This window comes from Haliotis asinina, chromosome 1 (genome assembly GCF_037392515.1).
Source record: "Haliotis asinina isolate JCU_RB_2024 chromosome 1, JCU_Hal_asi_v2, whole genome shotgun sequence".
Classification (NCBI taxonomy): domain Eukaryota; kingdom Metazoa; phylum Mollusca; class Gastropoda; order Lepetellida; family Haliotidae; genus Haliotis; species Haliotis asinina.
Genome location: NC_090280.1, coordinates 77,846,114 through 77,866,895, shown reverse-complemented (window position 1 = coordinate 77,866,895; position 20,782 = coordinate 77,846,114). Strand labels below are relative to the sequence as shown.

The 20,782-nt window shown below is 37.0% G+C and overlaps 1 protein-coding gene across 2 annotated transcripts in view; it reads right to left on the bottom strand.

Annotated features, from left to right (window-relative positions):
• The window catches only part of LOC137297667 (uncharacterized), a 115,305-nt gene extending 105,279 nt beyond the window's left edge, over positions 1–10,026 (bottom strand). The window contains exons 1-3 of one of the 2 annotated variants that reach the window (XM_067829581.1): positions 9,779–10,026; positions 9,444–9,691; positions 8,743–8,788 (exon numbers count right to left, since the gene is read on the bottom strand). The gene's annotated coding sequence lies outside the window, so the exon portion shown is untranslated. The remainder of the gene's footprint in view (positions 1–8,742; positions 8,789–9,443; positions 9,692–9,778) is intronic. The other variant, XM_067829589.1, reaches the window with a different exon arrangement.
• Between the last annotated feature and the right edge of the window lie 10,756 nt (positions 10,027–20,782).

The window sequence follows — 20,782 nt, the reverse complement described above, 5'->3', positions numbered from 1 at the left end:
TACAGAATTTACTTTCTGTAATATGATTGACAATGAATTCACATGTAATAGAAGTGACTATACCATTAGCAAATGACAACTTGATATACTCCAAATCATGACAACTAATGTGGCCCATATGAAACCAAGACAGAGCTGTTTCGCAGTTATCGAAATGACATTCCTATAACAGAAAAGCTGTGCTGGTAAATCCTCAACATGATGTTCAAAGTGATGTCAATCCCAACTCATTTCTACAGTTTGTTGTTTTTACCTCAGTTGATAGTGGTCCGGAGTTGAGGCTGCTTCAGAGTGTTCCACTCCGGCCTGGTCATTATGGAAGAACACCAGGAACAGATCAGAACACTGGCACAAAGCAATAACCATAGGCAAGAAGACAGAAAGAAAAACTTGGCAAAATGCATATTTTAATATAAAATGATGATGACATGTAAAAAGGACTTTCTATCCAACAGCTGTGGACGACAGTGAATCTTCAAAATCATAAACCTATAACATGTGACAATGGCAGTAAAACTGACACATGGCCAACATCCTTGTAACAGCTGTCACTGTATCTGACACATTTTATTATCATGTACTCTGATGTGCTCTTTGAAATTTTGAACAGACACTGCCAGTTGATGTTTCAAATTCAAGTGCCATGACAGCTTAGTATAAAATCACCAAAGACCAATTTGCACATTACATGATAAGATTTTTCTCCTGTTTGTGAACAAACACAACATAAAGGGACATGTGCAATATTTTGAATGGACAAATTGTCACATGGTGATTGCCTGTAGCCATCTCTTGTGCAGGTAGCCGGTAGCCGTGGATGGGAATTGAGCTTGAAGAAATAGTTGATTTCACTTTCCAGTGCCATGGCTTCATGGAAAGTCACTGCCACTGGCTAACTTACACATCATGTGATCAGATTTTTCTTCTGTTTGTGAACAAACACAATTCTGATACTTAAAGGGGCATGTGCAATATCTTGAACAGATAATCATCACATGGTGACAGCCTGTAGCAGAAGTACTATACTGGCTTCATGGGAATCTGGTAGAATAGTGGTGCAGTTTGTTACTCATGAGCAATGATGGACTCCCCAACTATATCTACACATGATGTTTCACTGACACCTACAAAAGTCCACTTTCTGACTGTAGTCAAAATGATCATTATATACTGAGGGAAAAATTGAAGGGATCACATGAAAGCACAAGTGTTCCCGTATTTGTTTCCAGTTTCCTTGAAGGCACAAGCTATGTGATACACAGCTTGTGAAGAATCCTTGGAATAATATAATGGAGCACTTGTCCTTTACTGTGATCACATAGGTTTTTCCTTCAGTATATATTTTGACTAATTGCAAGCTTACTGCTACTCACAAATGATAATGACTGGCACAGAGTTTCATTACTTTATTCATCACATAAGAAGCCACTGCCAGCTATAAGTCCTTGGCCAAGTGCTATAAAAGTAACAATCTTTCAGGATGTCCTTGAACAAGGAAAGTGTCAACCAGGATGACGACAGCTGTACTCTACATAGTAAATCCAAGCAGAGTGATAAACAAAGAACATACAAATTTTACAAAATGAGCGCCCTTCCTATGGTATCTCACCATGTTTTTGCTCAGTTAGATACCATGAGAAAGTCTCGAGTTTAGTATTATTTGTATGAAATTAGACCAAGTGTGGTATTTTATTTATTACCCAAGTTTAACATGGATTAAATTGGTTTCACAAAGAGGCTGAAGCAGAATTTTGTACTGTAGAACACTTTTGCATAACATCACAATTTTTTTTGTGTCACTATGCTGTCTGCCTCCTTGATAACTGACATCATGATGCATGTCAGTTATCATCACCTCAAACAGCCTCTTACAGCACTCCATAGCACCCCATTTCTTGGTTTCCAGTTGCTTCACTCGGCTAACATGACTGGTGGAAACATTGAGTTTATATCTTTCAAGAGATATAATGTCTTACTTTGACTCAGACAATAAACAGCAACATGACAATGTTCGCAATGTTTACATTCCCACAATACACAAAAGTTGTACGTGTTTGTAATGAATGGAAAAGTAGTTACATCATAACATGACCTAACTGAGAGATCATTGGTTATCCAATCTAATCATTAAAAGGCATTACAACACAGATCAACGTGACACGACACTCGTGTGATGTACAAGATCAATAAGCAAGGGCCCATATGTTGACCATACAGGTAATAAGGCTAAGTATATCACATAACATATTATGTCGACACTTGAACAAGAAATATATCACTTTCAGGAGTAAAATCAGGACTGTGAAATGTGAATGATGGATAACCTACATATACTATACGTAAGATACAGAAATATGGTGAGGACTTACAAATTAGTCCATTGTGAACGAACTATCCATGTATGTAAGAACCGTATGTTCAAAGGATTAGTTTGGGATCAGTATCAAAACCTAAATTTGAGGTAAATCATTACATATGTCGCATCGGGGATTACCTACAATTCAGCGTTGGACCATAAATCATAACCATAATTCAGAGCAACCATCACACAAGTCAACTCATTACTTTTTTTCATACAGTACTTCAGTTTTATAAAATGTGTGGGTTTTATGCAGCCATTGTGTTATTGTAAGAATGCTTTTGTCTATACTGCAGTTGTGTTGCACTGAAAACGCTTGTGCCTTATCGCTGCCTGTGTTTAACTTCACATTTGTGTTTTTGACAAATCTTGTGTTTTATACAGCACTTGTGTCCTTACAACTGAATGAAAGTTTGTCTATATACGTCATACAATGTCCATGAACACAAATTCTGTATTTTGAGACATATTTCATAGACATTTACAGTACAAATATTGAATGTTGGTGATCCATACTGACATGACATAATGAAACCTATTCAAAAGGCCAGATGGTGATGCATGCACTGAACAACCAGCATATCTGATATCAATATGTAGTGTTGTTGCCCTTGGTGAATTATGTGACAAGTTAAATGAGTGATGCATACAACGAGTAACATTGACAATATCACTATTTAGTGTAGCTGATCCACGCAGAATTAAGTGGCATATCGAACAAGCCAGAGTGAGACAGTATGAATTTAACCCACTTTTAGCAATATTCCAGCAATATCACAGACCAGAAATGGGCTTCATACAATGTACCCATGTGGAGAATGGAACCCAGTGTAACAGACCAATCTTTACCGCTGACCAAAAACATTCTCTGAGGAAAACTTAAGAATCCTTGAAGTTTTGTATAGGGGGTCTTCTGCAACATTACTTCTGTAGATTAAGATCCCTTGAACTTGGTGATTAAGGCCTAACGTTCTCGTGAATCTTAGTTATGCAAGAAAGAACATGTAAAATGTTTGATAGGTGGCATCTCCAATCTTAGTTCTGCACATTTGGAATCCTAGAAAGGATATTTGATAGGGATACTTTGGAATCTTAGTTCTGCAGGTAAAACCCTGTTACAGAATTGAATGCCACTACATTTTAAATAATATATTTTGTCCTCTTTCTCTTGACATACTATAAACTATCATGGAGAAAGTGGTGGTTGCCAAGCAACAAATGACTTATTTTCTTTTCACAAATATCAGAGTAGCTGTTGTGCTCACCCCTTTCACAAATAGCTGGCATCATCAGTGAATTTCTGTGATCCATTCAAAAATGTTCTGTGCTAGATGGCTGACGGAATCTGCTTGGGTAGATAATCCAGACTTCATATTCCCAGGCCTTGTCATTATTTACTTCTCTTCAATAAAAAAGTAGTGATTGTGAATGGCACTTGTTTCCACTCAAGAAAGAAATTGACTACTGTATGACTAATAGCATGATTCAGCTGTACCATAACATGTGGGACACAAACAATGTGCTTCACATGATGTGTCAAAGAGGGAAATAGAGACTAGTCTGCATGAGTGTAACTATGTAACCATTAGGCTCAACAAAAGAAAAGGTAGCCCAACAATATTTTTTTTGTTGAATGACACTGTTTATATCCAAAATGGGCGTTCAGCGTGCACACAGAGAGTCATTTAAAGGTCACATGCAATATAAAATGCAACTTTGCAGATTCTGATACCTTTCAGTATGCACTTAATTAAACAAATCATCAAAAATGCCAATTCAACCAACAAAATTGAAAGAAAAAGCGATGAAAAATAGCAAGTTCAAACGATTCACTAATCTTCCCCCAGCGCTCATAATGTATGTGCAGTGAGTAGGTTCATGGAGCTTGAAACAGTATGCCTGCCTGGAGTATGGGGTCGTGAGCAGTGGTCTAATCCTGGTTGTGTACATAAACATGTAAATAATCTACTTGTCACTTAAAAAAACCAATGTTGATTGTGATAAGCAGACTCTGTCATAGAGAAAACTCAATGTCTGGTTTATTGACACCTGTATCTCTGCCCGCCTGTCTGCTGATGACAACATGCAATGCACAACTTCAATTACTGACCATTTGCAATTTGAAATTAACACCTACCAGGCTTGGCTATAGGCCATGAACAAAGAGCCATCTAAGCGTATCGGCAAATGAACCAGTGGCCAATGACAAGGCATCATTACACATGAGTGCACACTTATTCAGTATCGTGGCTGCTTTGTTTCGAAGGATCTAAAACCAAGTACAAAATATTGCACTTTTGATTTGCGATTATACGCTTATAATTTTGTTTATTTGTGATTTAACAATCACCAATGCATTTTATGTATCATGAACAAGTGATAACTGTGTTTTAATTACGTTTGGTTTTTTGTTTGCATGTGACCTTTAAATATGATAATATTCATTCTGTGGATACAGACAGTTCAGATTTGTGCAATGTTGAAACTACAATAACATGTGACCAGAATAAAAACCTAGTAATTATATACACCTTCAGTTTTAATTTAAACAAAAACAGAGCACTAAAACAAAAAATGCTTAAAAATCCTTTTATCTGTTTAACCTTTTAGGCAAACAATTATAAGTTTAAAACTCCTGAATAATTACTATCGTAAATGTGATTAAGGAACCTACATGAATCATTTCATGGGAACACCTGACATGAGCTTTAAACATTGTACCCATGTGGGGAATCAAACCCAGGTCTTCAGCATCACAAGCAAAGGCTTTAACCACCAGGCCATCACAAAGCTTCTTCAGCAAAGAAAGATGCCATGTTCAAAAGGGGGTGGAGCTTGCATTACTTTTCTCAAATATTTGAAGGGCTTGGTCCTTCGTCAAGTGAATGGTTCGGAATATCAAGTATATGATACTCTCTACCTTGATATTCCCTACAACTCGTTTGGTTAAGGAACAAGCACACGCTCCGAAACATTGTGATATTCACTATAAAGATGTTGACATCCATAAATGTTGCTTTTCTTATAACTTTTCTTATTAAGTTTTCAGAAAAATGTAAACTGTATATTTGCTTAATGTATATTTCAACATGTCATTCAAAATGAATTTCAAATGACAATATCCACACCATTTATCTCGCCTTATTCACATACGACGACTTTGGCAGTGGCTTTTCAATGCAGAATATTGTATTGTGATGAGGCATGTTTCCTACTTCCTGCTACTATTTTATAGTCACAATACTAGCATTGAGTAGCTTGCCTTTATTGTTATTCATTTCAAAAACACCAACATATCATTTCACGTCATTTAACATATTGTTTGTTGTGACTGTAACCAACAGAACAATTTGTCATCTGTTTCATATGATAACAAAGAAACTGAATACTGTTTAATTCATTATAAGCTGTGAATACTCCACAAATTGTTAGCTTGAGTATTCATGGTAACAAATGCATTTTTAGTATTTTAAGTAAGTATTTTAAGCCATAGTATTTGTTTCCATTTAACAAATTTTGAACAGCAAAATATCAAGAATATGTACTTTTACTGTTGGATAGTTTTCATTAAAATTATGACAAATTCATTCTGTAGAGTGGCTTGCAGGTCCATTTACATGCATGGCAAATACTTTGTGGTTGGTTGCATGGGTTGTTGTTCAATAACACACATAGTCCAGCTATATGGCAGTGATCTGTAAATATGAAAGTCTGACCAGACAAGTCAGTGATCAATATCATGAGCATCAATCAAACTCCCTTTGAGTTCTTGTTAGTTTACCGTAAATCTGTCTGTAACAAGAATGGTCATGGAAAATGTCCAAGTGTGGAGCAAGACTGCCTGTAACATCTTGACACAGACTGAAAATGGACACCAGTCAGCACACGTGGTAGTTATTCTTGATAATTGAATGATTTGGGCGAAGTAACACAGGCAACCTGATGGGTTGTTTGTTGTCCATCTGAAACATTTGCTAAATCTCCTGAAGCAAATCAGATCCTCAGATGGCATGTCGTGAACTTTCTCACAGAACTTGCAATCTGCTACATTTGGAAACAATACCATCATGGCAGATAATTTTGATATGTCTTTCTAGCCCATTGATCAGCCCTTGTGAAGTTTGTATGCATCAAATATGGTTGATTGGTTGGGGTGTAACACCACACTCAGCCACATTTCCGCTTAATGGTGGTGGTCCATAAGACCAAACAATCCAGTGATCAACAGCATGAGCATTGATCTTTGTAACTGGGTTACAATAACACGTGTCAACCAAGTCAGCAAGGCTGTCCAACAAATCTCATTATTCACCGTTTACAACAAGTGTGGGTTAATGAAGATCAATCATAACCCACATCTGCACTGGTATCGTTCTCTAGAGAGAAAACTGCTCATTTGATACACAGCTTTACTGCTTGATAATCTGACACAAATATTCAACCATTTCATTATGTGGTGAGGCCTACAGGTTGTTCTACAAGTATGCCTAACACTTTGTGCTGTGGAGAGAACTCCACATCATGGAAGTGACATCATACATACCACATGTCACGTCTTCTTGTATCATTTGATACACAAGTTTCAGGTTTAATAATTTGCAACAGATATTCAACCAATTTCTTCTGTCATGAAGCCTAGAGGTCAAATACCTTGTGCTAAAGAGCAGAAACTGCTCCATTGATAGACAAGTTTACTGCTTGATAATTTGCAACAAATATTCACCCAACTCATTATGTAACAGAATAGCAAATGAATCATTCTGTTTGTACATGGTAAATCATATACTTTGTAATGCTACTGAACAAACGTTTCCTGAAAAAATAAGTAACATTTGATAGATTGAAAAAATATTTTTTAAATCATTCTGCAGCATAATGGCATACAGGTCATTCTATATGAAAAAGGTACACCAAATATATTTTTCCCCTTCTGAACAAGCATTCACTGATTATGTCAGTTTATAGTGTAAATCTTTGAAGGAAATTTAGACGTGGAATACATAAGAAAAGTAAGATTTATGGATGTCAACTTCTTTATTAAGCAAAAAACAATGTCTCAGAGTGTACACTTGCTCTTTCATCATCAGGTGAAGAAGTAAGGATCTGCTCCGAAACACGCTCTTCACAACACAGAAGCTGACATCCATAAATCTTGCTTTTCTTAGTTTACTGTCTGATAAGTGGAAAGAAGATGTCGCAAATTCACATTGCAATTGAAAGGTTTACAAACCATTCTGCATGTACACAGGAGCTAAATACTATAGTGATAAAGTGTTTGTTTTGTTGTGTTTTGTGAGATGAGGACGGATTGTGCTCACCTTCGTATCATAAGTGAGGCAGTGATTCATATGTACATGGCTATGACAGGCACAGTTATACAAAGGACTCAACCCACAGACATATCTTCAAATGTTTTTCGTTCTTCTCATTTGCATTATCATCATGTATTCCTAAAATACATTCATATGTACTCTGTAACTTAAGATCAAGTATTATTCCAAGTAGGTTTTATATTGTCATGCAACACTGAGGTCATGTTTGTATAATGAATGGCCTTTGGTTGGGTTACTTTGAACAACTTGAGTAACTGATAAAGCTGACTCCTGCAAATGGGTCACACACTGCTGCTGAAAGCATTACCTGAACCAGACTTGTTGAAAATTCTTAACCTTAGAAATCTAAAAATAGAAGGGTTTGCTATGCAGGCTATGACAGATAATAATACATAGATCAGGATACTGATACCGACAGATATCACTTTCAGATTAATTTGAAAGCTGATACCAGACTGAGAGAAATTTAGATCATTTCTCTCAGTGACATCAATATCATTCTCCAAACTACCTAAACATATCACATGTTTTCATCCTTAGATACATGCATCAGTAAATATGCATTTTGATATGTGAAATTGTTTTTCATCCAATTCGATATTCAATGATCAGTAATCATATCTGTAACAATACAACATAAAATGTTTCGACTGACAGCTTGCCATTTGCATGTATAAGATCAAATACTGTCTGTAACAGAAATTCTAGCTGTTGTCATGGCAAAAAGAGGTATCCTCTTTAAAAGGTCAACAACCTGTTCACTATCAGACACATAGAATGGAATAAGGGAGGTTTTGTTACATACTATCAAAATTACCATGGAAACTCAGGGCACTTACGTGTACAGGACATTTGTACAATTAAACATCTATGCTTGATGTTCTATTCATGTAGTTTACACAAGTATTCCAGAGAAACTTCCTCATGAAACAGTTCTAGCCTCATGAAATTTATCAAACAACAAATTTCAGGAAGTGCACTGGTAACACCTGCATGGTAACACATACAATATGTATGACTGTCATCAGTGAATGAGGTCTAATTACTTACTTGCAATTTGCAGTGTCAGGTGGTTAGCTCAGATCTTTGTTATTTGCTGTAAACATCAAAATCATACCATCATATTTACATGATGAAACCACACTGCATTAACAAACAGCCTGTAACACACAATTACAATGCTTGCATTAAGGAAATCAACAAAATATGTCCACTGCAAACACATCATTTGCCCAACAATGAACACAAATGACGCACATCCATCACTGAATATGAAATGCTGTTAACACAGTCATTGAAGTATACTTAATCTATTAGCAAAATAAATATCATCAGTCACACATTGCACTCATCTGACAGCTGACAGAGGGGGTAAATATGAAATTGATATGTAAATTTATGAATTGTGTCAATGTAAATGATCTGTTTTCTGTATTAGCTATTTTCAATTGAAAAATATATCTTGATAATACACACAACACTTTAATGGTGATATTTACATAACCACACATTCATAAATGATGAATGATAATGACAGAGATAATTCAGAATCATTATATACTTGTAGGTTATGTGATATGACAGCCATGAAATATACAAGTCAAGTACAAGGCTAATGAATTAAATGCAGTGAATGTCACTGTTACTTACGTTCCACACTGTCACCATTATCACTGCCTGAGGTGGAATAACAAAACATTATTTTACACAAGTAACAAAATATTTGGTGAATCCATGAGATCATTACTTACAATTGTTTACAATGAGCCCAGCGGGAACATTGGATGACCCAGTTAGATCGGATGATATCTGCAATTGACGATCTAAAGCTATGGACTTCCTTTCACTTCCGCCAATCACCCATGAGTGTGGTTTGTGCAGTGACAAACGGTGTTATTATCCTGTTTATGGTAGCCAGCTGATGACGATGAGCTGTATATTCCCTCAAGGTGAAATCCACACACAAGTCCATTTACACTCGGACCAATTCTGTATTCGCCTGAAATGAATGAGTTGAAATATGACACCGCTCATGCATGTCGATGTCTGCTGTGCATTGCATCAGATGCAGTGATATCACACCTACCACATGTGATATGTTCTCGTTCACACTGTGTCGTTTGTCAAACATGTAGATTTAAACATACATCACCATGGACAAGGGTGAAGATCCACATAACATGCTCCTCCCACTAACATCATGTCCCAATGACTCGAACCTTTGTTAGACCTTTGTAAAGATATATTTAGCCTCACTATCTCTTATCAACTATTGTGTTATGTGCCTTCACAATAGCTCACCGTGTTGGACATAAGATAAGCTTAATTCTATCACAGCCCTGGGTAGTACACACGTCGTCTAACCTGATTGGTCACATGGATTCTAGGCATGATTGACAGCCTAAAGCTTGTTTATTCCACCCGAGCTCCCTGCTACCCGAATTGACTATCACATATCAGCTAGCATGTTGCACTCTCCTGTGACTGAGCACGCATAATTCAACAAGGCTGGCAGCCTGCCAGGGCTATTGATTGCAGCCCCCAGTATATAAAGGCTGTTTGCAAGCTCAAATGGAAACCAGTGGTTCACTGTAAAATGTGTGGCAAACACATCCTTATGAATTGTAATGGCGTCAGCCGGGACAAGTTGTGAGTTGCTAGCATATTCTGTTGATTAAATCAGTATCTTATAAACTGTTTTGTCATTTATAATGATTTGCTATGCTTGCCTGATATTGTAGGCTGTTAATGGCTACTGTGTATATGTCTCAGTTGATAATGTTGAAGCTATTGAGCAGGTCACTCAGAGTACAGCAGCCATCTTGAAATTTTGAACAAGGTTTGTTCAGGGTACATATAAATTACTTATATATTTATGAGACTTTTTAACATTAGTTGAACAGTTACTACATATTCTCTTACATCATGAACGCTTGAACACTGCTATTTTAATGTCCACTTACCATGTTCCAATGCTGACATACCTAATTTACAGAATTTCTGTAACATTTAACACTAAATGAAAATTATTATGATACTAACTGAAATGCAGAAAGACTCCATAACCATATGGTATGATCAACTAACTAAGGGAATCTTAACGACGATGAAAATGACTTATTCCTACTGCTGTGTCAATAAAAATTCTGATAAGCATAAAATGTTACTAGCACTACAACATTGCGTCTAGGCTGAAGTACACACTGTGTTTGGATCACCTCATGATCAGTTCACTTGTACAATGGCACCCTTACATAATTATGTCATTACTTATACATCCTTGTAAATTGAGCATTAGATGTCTCTAATCATTAATTTACTGATGTATATCACATAGCAACAGAAACATAACTCCTAGCAAATTGAAATTATATCTTTGGGTATCAAGTGAATTCACATCAATAAAAAATTAGTTGCTATCAACACTTGGATGGGACTGTCAACAATGGACTTGATCGAATTAAAGTGCATTAGTCCCAATCAAAGAAGACTCTTGAGCAGTTATATTGCATGTCTAAATATTGAGTTACTTGAAACAAATGGAGAGTCCTTTGCTCTTGCCTCTCAGTATTTCTTCAGATTAGACAAAGATATATTTTTCCTGAATATCATGGCTGTTTTCCTTGAAATTTCAAATGTAACTTATGTTGTATATGTGCAATGCTGTGGTTAATTATAATACATTCAAACAAATATGACTAATTGAGTAATTCAGTTCACACAAAATCAGGGTTTCAGAGTGAACGAGCGAGTTAATATTTAGTGTCATCATTTCATATAGTGACGAGAACAATTCAATTTATATCAATACTAAAGTCAATAAATTTAGAAAAAAAAACTGCCACAAAGGTCAGTTAAAATACTAGAGTAGCACAAAAATATAAATCTAAAACTAATACGCTATGATAAAATGAAATAACTATAGACGGTACAAATAAAAAGTGAGCAACAGATCACCAACAACTGAGGTACAGTAATTATTGTACCTGCATGGACTTTAGCCTGATTCACACCACCCCTTTAGTTGCAGGCAATTGTGCCCAGTTTTAGCCATTACTAAAAATACCAAATATTCCACGATTAAAAGTGTAGTAGAGCTGAAATGACAGAATTTGGGGATTTACGTATCCTCCAAGGTTTCAGAAGACAAAGACGTACATTATGCACAATTGGATGCAGACATGAATACACATTGTGTCGCAATGGATGGTGAATGTAAAGAGGTCTTTGAAGAGCTCCTGTAACAAATGATTTTGACTGATTCAGGTACATTTTTCTGGCAGATAGATTAGACAATATCTCATTTTCTAGCATACACTTTTATATCATGATAAAGGTACTATCTACACTAAGTATATTGCTATATTATTATGTCCTTTGGTCCCACGTTTTTGTGAACATTAAAGGACCATCAGAGTGAGTGAGTCAATGAGTTGGATTTTACACATATTTTAGCAAGATTCCAGGAATATCACGACAGGTGACACTGGCTTCACACACTGTACCCATGTGGAGATTTAAACCTGGATTTCAAGCATGAGAAGTGGACACTTCAACACTACTAGGCTACCCATCACCCCAGGTTAATAAGATATTCAAGAGACTGTACATGTAACTCACTTTTGTTCGTTGCTCAAAGTGAATACAGATAAGAAAACAGGAAATGAAATGGATTTTGACCTTTCTTAAAATTCTTAAAATCAAATTCTGACATGGAAAATAAATAGAATAGTGAGGAAACAAAATTTACCATATTAGTTGCAGTGTTAGCAATATCTGTACCATTTACATTGGAATTTAATAAACAATGAATGCTCACGCATTTGAAATGTATCAAGCACAGAGTACTAGAAAAATGTTGTGTATCAACTTCAATCTCAAATATGAACACATCAAACCACTTTCCAATATGATAAAAAATATGTGCTAGAAGTCCACTGTATGGATTCAACTTCATCATAGGTCAGAGTTTTAAGTAGAAGCCTAAGAATCTGTAGTTCACCTGTAATTTCTTTTTCTAAAAATCACTGAAACTTATTCCTCACCTATTCAACTTCAGACAGCGATATGAAGTTGGACGTCTGTTACTGGGCCTTGTTTCACAAAACAATCATAGCACTCAAAACGATCATAGTGATGGCAATGCCAATACTTCAACATAAGACTACCGACTGTTGCAGCGCTACAATCACTTTGCTGAACGGCGCCCAGTATGATGTATTTTCATTCATCCCTCATGAGCAATTTTGACAAAATACAACTTAATTAACTGTCTTAACGCTAGTGCTGGAGTGATTGGTCTATTAATCGATCAATCAACTGATCTCGCTTGCATCAGTGATAATCAATAGGCTTAGAACAATACCTATGGCAGAAGACATGAACACACAATGTCTTTTCAAAAGTTATCAAATGCAACACATATTTGGTCTGGGATTAAGCTGTGGGATAACTAGAATCTATATGTCACTGACGAGTGAAATTCCAAATATTAGATGGAGCAGGTGGCACCCCATTAGTCATGCAACCCATTAGTTATACCCCTTAAATAATACATGTCATGGTTGATTTCTCTTATGTACCCCTGGATTCCGCGATTCCAGTAAAAATGCAGAAAAATGTATGGTCTGCGGATAATGCATTTTCGTGCAGAATCCGTGGAGAATTTGCCACTTTTCTGCCGTGGAATTTGCTTTTTTTAAAAAATGAGTGAAAAATGATTGTCAGCCAAAAGGAAAATAGAGTTAATGTCAAAAGTAGGATTGGCTACACAAAAACACTTAAAAAGGACTGACATTTTCAAACGACAACATTTTCAAAAATAAACATGACAAAAAGATATTTTATTAATAAAGCAAGTTTTAGGCATCTTTGAAATAATATTAGATGATTTTGAGACTGCAATTACATTCTCAAAATCGATCATTTTGAAAACTGAAATTATTTCTGATTTCTTTTAGATATAAAATTGTTTGCATCAAAGTTACGACTGAGAGGAGAGAAATAACTTTCAGCAAGTGCTTAATTCTCAACACAGAAAAAGGTGTGGGTTCTTTGTCATCAAACTTACTCAAGGTGTGATGTGTACTGTCGACTTAACTTTATATTTGTGTTTGAGAATAATAAACCATGAAGGTCTGTACAACGATTTTGTTAGGTTTTTTTTCTAAATGTTTTAACAGCAGAATGTTTTGCTGAATACTGTGCAGTATTTGCTTAAATTTGCCACGGAATTCTTACAAAGTATGCCGCGGAATCCAGGAGGGACTCTTATATAAGAAACCTTGATACCTCTGTAGGCAATGGAATGACCAATATGAAACCTCCCCACAAAGGATCTTTAAAAAGCAGTAATTATTTACTTTCTGAACAGGAATTAATGTACAAAACATGCAAAGGAGATCAGGGAATCATATATCATAGAAAATCTTGCTTTTTCTCTTATTTTACACCATATAGTCAGTCAGTTTCACCATCTAGATCTCTGCTATATCGAGCTGTGTCCAGGAACTCCAGAGACATGTTCTGGCCAGCTTGATGTTGGTCCTTGAGTCTAATGAATCTGTTATCCTATTCACGATACACCCATTTCCTGGGGCATGCATCAGCTCAAATATCTTTGCGGACTCAAACTTCTCAACCCTGTGGATCCTCACTTGCTTGCTTCCTTATGCTACTGATGAACTTCACTGAGCCTTGATCCTGAGTGCTGTGGATGTGTGCAGTGCCGTTGTGAGCATAGTAATGCCAGCAGTTGTCATTCTGCCTCTGCTGCCCTTGACAACACACCGCCATACAGTGAATACAGTGTTCATACGTTGAGGTTTTAATGTTTTGAAAACGACCTTGCAACGAAACTTGTCACGTACCTTGCCTTGATGTCACATACTCTACTTCAAGAAAACCTGCCATTATAACATATAAGGGAAGATTTTCCCATGTTGGTCAGTATATATGTAGTTAGCCTCAAACAGTCCAATAAATCAGTTAACTCAAAGTTTAAACAAATACAGTATTTCCTCAATAAGCATTATAGTTTAATTCTAAAGAGTAATGGAACTATTTCCAAGAATACATGTATGTTCCAAGCAATCAGTACGCAGAATAGACATATTGACTTATACATCTATACACCTGACTATCAGCTGGATTTCAGAAAAGCAGATGAGTCTTTCGTAAGGTTGTTGTTTTAATTAATCCGGATTGTTCGTGTATGACTGGTGGCCAAATGAGAAATGAATGTATGACTAATGGGCTACAACCATGTTCCATTAGACAACTTTGTGAAAGGCATTGTGTATTCACAGCCAGGGGACCGCTGCCAGTTTACACTTGTCAGATTGGTATTCATAATGGACTCAAGTTACAATATCAATATGTGTGCTGTACTGGTATTGTTTAAAACCAGATCCAAATCCTCTTAGCTTCTGATATAAACACAACAGCTGGAAGATCAGCTTCAGAGTTAGCATAGGGTCAAAGGAAAGGCATTAAGCACATTTGTGTGAAAACTGCAGTTGCTGGGTAATGTCCACCTAATATTCCATGTTGGCCATGAGAATGGGGAGAAGATTTTGAAAATGAAAGAAACTAAGACAACGGTTAAAGGGAATGTCTATGATTGTAGATAGTAGAAATGTCAATCAATATACATGACATACAAACATCTGGCAACACAGCAAACTGCTTGTGACGCGTATGTTGCAATTAAAACACTTTTTTATTGTCAAACTTGGTGACTTGGTTGACATATGTATCCCAATTGCAAAGATCAATGCTCATGCTGTTGATCACTGGATTGTCAGGTTCCAACTTCATTATTTACAACATGAAATGGAAATGTGGCTGAATGTAGCAATGAACACCAACCAATCAATCATATTTGATGCATACAAACTTCACAAGGGCTGAACAATAGGCTAGAAAGACATATCAAAATTGTCTGCCATCATGGTAATGCTTCCAAATGGATCAGAGCAAAAGTTCTCAGGAAAAGATTACAACCTGCCATTGAAGGTATTATCCATGTGAAATTTGAAAGGATCAGCTTGAAGAGATTTAGCAAATGTTTCAGATGGACAATAAACAAACCATCAGGTTGCCCCTGATATTTTCCTCAAATCATTCAATTATGAAGACTAGCTACCCCCTTTACTATCTGGTAGCCATTTTCAGTTTGTGTTAAAATGCTGCAGGCAGTCTTGCTCCAAACTTTTGTGCCAACCTGAGACATTTCCCATGACCATAAATATTATGGATAGATGTATAGTAAACTAACGTTATAACATGAACTCAAACGGATCACAAATTCAGTTCATTGTCAAAGCTGTTTATCATATGCATTTCAAATGAAATATACAGCAAATTACTGGACCCAAACAAGACTTTTTGCACATTTTAATTCATCATAAGTCGATTTCTTATGAACATTGAACATCTGCATATCAGATAAACAATTTGTATTTTGCATGTGAATGAACTTTGCCAACTGCTACTTGATCTGATTCTCATCTCCATTTAACCTCTTCATCAGAACAATATTATCACAAATTATTGCTTGTAAGTAAGCTGGACAAAATTATCAATGTGTCATACTTTCAACTTTTATTCAGACATTTAGATACATGTGACTGGTTTAATGAACAATCTGACCCAAAAGAGTTAAAAACAAAGCCTATTCTTCCTCATTCTATAATACAGAATGTCTGACCTGTCTGAAATATAATTCTAGCTATGAAAATATTCTGACATGAATATCTAATGATATGCCAAAGGTGCTGGCTTTCATAACCAACATTTCTGAATACTTTATTTTATAAGAACACTGAATAATGCATTGTAATACTTGCTTGAAAACTAATTCTCATTTTCAAATAATTGCATACTGGTGAATAGCAAGCAATGTCTTTTGTTATGAGTGAACATACATTTCTAGGAGCATTAATTCCAAAATAGGACACAACTGAAACAATTCTATGAATTTGAACTTTGCTTTCTACACTTTCTCCTTGACGACAACACTGAGGATCACAAAATTCTTGTTCATGTATCAACTTAAAAACTTCATTCCTGACTTACAGTGTTCACGATGGTGTTTCAAAGTAACAGGACATTGGGTCCTGTAAGTTTCAGATGTCTGTCTCACTCACTGAAAATTCACAGGATCCAAAGAATAAAGTTAAACAAACATTTTAGATTTAACATTTCATATAATTGGCAGTGAAATTATTAACATTATATGATAACAAACCTAAGATTTCTAAATAAGCAAACAAGTGTCACATGCCGCAAATAATAACTTCATACAAAGACATATTTGTCAGGCACTGGCGCTTGCGGGTTTCATGATTTCTATGTGACCACTGGTGAATCTGCAAGATTTGTCAGAGGGTCAGACGCTATTCGTGAACACTGGACTTAGTTATCCACGATGAAAATTATGTAATTTTATATTACGGGCAGCAGTGTAAGAAAAATGACAAAACCTTTCCACATCAATAGCAAATCTCTTCTAAAGCAATGTTTATTGCACAATACTTAGTGTATCTTTAGAATGTGTGATGATACCAGGTGTTGGATAATGGTGAGCAGGATAAGCATCAATCACAAATACATGCAAAAAACAGACCACTGTTCACCAAAAAACATGGGAATACATGATATAATGCAGTGCTTTGGACATCATTTTTATCACCATGCTCCACTTGTTTGCCATTAAAGTTTAGGAAAGCTTTACTGAAGCCTACACATTAAGTACTTGCTCAGTCTGACACAAAATGAGTGAAAAAATACATTACCATCATACCCAGAATGAAAAACATCATCACTGATAAGGAACAAACATATTAATCAAGCCACTGTATATCATTGACCTAATGTAAAGCCGACATCCAATGTCTATATCATGATATTACGCCCATAAACACACATCATATGCAACATGTGACTTCTCCCTGGCGACAGATGTGACCTCATTGTTCATGCACCTCATTGTTCAGACAATCTAAGCACTGAACAGCCATAAATCTTGTAACCAGTCAAAAAGCTGTTACCTGTCAATAGTGACAAATCCTTCACTATTGTCTTTCGAACACAATGATACATATTATGTTTTGAGTTGCCTCACTGGTATAAACACATGCCAAATCTTGTATAATGTGCACCTGAAAATTTGGGACCATATGGTACAACTCAGGATAGGGAATATCTTAGGGCATGTTTTTCATAACTGATGCTTCACATTTGTAAGACCAGTTGCAAGACATGTTTATGCTAAAAGGTTTTGAAAGCTTAATGTTCCGCAGCTGGCCCAGTTTATGTTGTAGCCTAACAACTTTTGAGAAAGGGCTACATGTTACTCTGAAATATTGATGAAATAGGCATGCACGATTGTACCTCAAAACTTGCAAAATATACACATGAAAGGCTTAAGCTTCGTCAGTCACATAATGATTTAGAAACGAACATCCATTGTGTTTTGGCCATACAAGGTTGGGCCAAATGTTAGCATGAAAGCAAATTTGACCAAGTCATGGTAGATAGATAGATAGGATATTTATATAGTGCACATATCCACGCACTAGCGCATGCTCCAGGCACTTGTATTTTTTCTGTCGATCACTGGATGTCAATCTCAACAGCACATCATATTTCAATCTCAACTCCCTGGGGAGTATACAACTCTTGCTGCCACTAGGTGCGCCGAGTTTATTACGGCTCTCTCATCCTAACGAGGTACCCAATTGACAGCTGGGTGGACTGGGACACATAGTCACAGTACTTTGTCCAAGTTTACTGTACGTTGCTGTACCCGCAACTAGGTGTATGCACATGTTCATGTGGCCACCATCTGGTCATATACCAACCGATTCAAGGGTTCTTTTCTAAATGCACAGGGTTGTGTACTGTACACTAGGGGTTGTGACAACACTGAAAGAGTCTGCACACAAAGTTGACTCCAAGGTTTTTACACCCGGTCACAGGTGGGCTCAATCCCGAAACCTCAACCTCACTGGATCACTAGCCTGGCACCTTAGCCAGCTCACCCGCAATGCCCCACCCCACCATGCCCCATGCCCCATGGTATCGAGGAATCAGCTGAACAATTTACAACTGTCCTGCTATTGATACACCTCCTCAAGGTGGTCAAGAGTATGGATGACTATATACTGTAAACTGTCCTATTTCTGAGCCTTTAAATTTTCATGAGTGATGGTCACTGAACCTTTTCGTTCTTATTTTCGCAAGATGATCTTGTTACACAGGGCATCTCTGAATGTTTTTACATGACACACGTCATTGAGCTGTGCTAATCCATATTAGCCCTGTGCTGACACCAGATTGAGCAATGACACCTGTATTGTTTTTATGTTGTTGACATATCTGAATAGAGTGAACGGTATATCTATATTTCCACATGTTTTTATTCTCGCCTCATGAAGTCTGACATGAAGTTCGCGAAAATTAAATGGTCATGAAAATTTGGCTGTTTACGGTATATATTTCTAAGATGTCCCTTGTATGTTCCAAAGGATTTAAATCTTATATTGCTAGCCTGTCCATGTGTCAATCTTGCTGGCCTGTACCCTTGTCAAATCTTGCTGACTTGTCCATGTGTCAAATCTTGCTGGCCTGTACCCACGTCAAACCTTGCTTGCTTGTCCATGTCTCAATCTTGCTGGCCTGTACCCATGTCAAACCTTGCTTGCCTGTACCCATGTCAAATCTTCAAACAATCACTTAAGTCAGGGATGGAGCTCCATGGGAAGAGAAATCAGTGGGTGGAGATCCCTGATTCTGCTGTGTGGACACAGAAACAGTTGTAGTAGACATAGTTGAGAGTTATGGATTGTATTAATGCTATCAGTACCAGGCAACTTTCACCTTGCATAAGCTGCTGAATGCCTCATCCAACAATAAGGCACGTGGAGTGATGGACGATAAATCCCCTGGTTACATCTCAAAAGAGGAAAGCAGGTCTGATGGAGACCTACTAATGGGTAAGTTCAATCCACGTCAGCAGTTGGAGTGTCTCTACACTAGCATTCCAGGTAGATAGACAATCTGAAGGAGGAGAAGGCATGGCAGAAGGAAGTGCCTAATCCAATGAAGGACCCAAGGGTAGCAGTCACTTGGGGAGGATCCCCACCTAAGGCAGAAGTTAGTGAGCTGAAAGTAATGGGTCAAATTTCTTTGAAAGGCACTCTAGAAGTTGTATAGTTGAAGGAAAACTAACTTCTATGGATAGTTTCGTTCTTTGTTGAATGAGTGCTGTGTTTCAGTGTAGCTACTAACACCATTATCAAGCTAGTAATGATAATGGTGTTCATGCCAACAGGCTGTCACACTGACAGACCATGCCGAATCCGTAGATAACGTTAAACTGACAGTAGTAATAAAAAACTGAATAAGAGCGAAGCCTTGTCTTGTATTGGAACAGCGCATGGGACTAGAGCACCAAACAGACAGGAAGAAGTGCACTGGTCTGAAGCGGCGAACCAAGGTGTAACAGTGCACGAGTCTGACGCGACACTGGGCTGGAACACTGAACAACATGAGAGCAGCACACTGGAACAAAGTGCTGTACATGACAAAAGAGGCACACTAGTTGAAAGCATTGAATAAAATGAAAGTGGTGCATTGGTTCAAAGCGACAAACTGAACTGAATCGACGCATTGACCTGCATTGATGATCCTGGATCAAAAGAGTAAGGTTGCTCTGAAGTGCCAAACTGTGTGAGAGCAATGCACTGGATTGAACACTTGACCCATATAATATCAGCAGACTAGGGTGAAGTGTAAAACCAACTTTAAGTGGTGCAGTAGGCACATTGTTGAATAGGATATCATCACTGGAGTTTGAGGAATCCTCATAGACAAGCTACAATACAATAAGTCACGTTAATTGTAAGGCATTTAACAAAACTGTCACGCCAGAAAAGAGACACATTGGCAGTAGACACTGACATTGTCACGTCATTGCCACTTGCATGAAGTACTACCAACCAAGGGGGTAGTCAGTATATCTCCGCACTGGACTTGATATCTGCGGGCCAAATCTGAGGTAGCAGCAAGAAAATCCTAGCCCAGT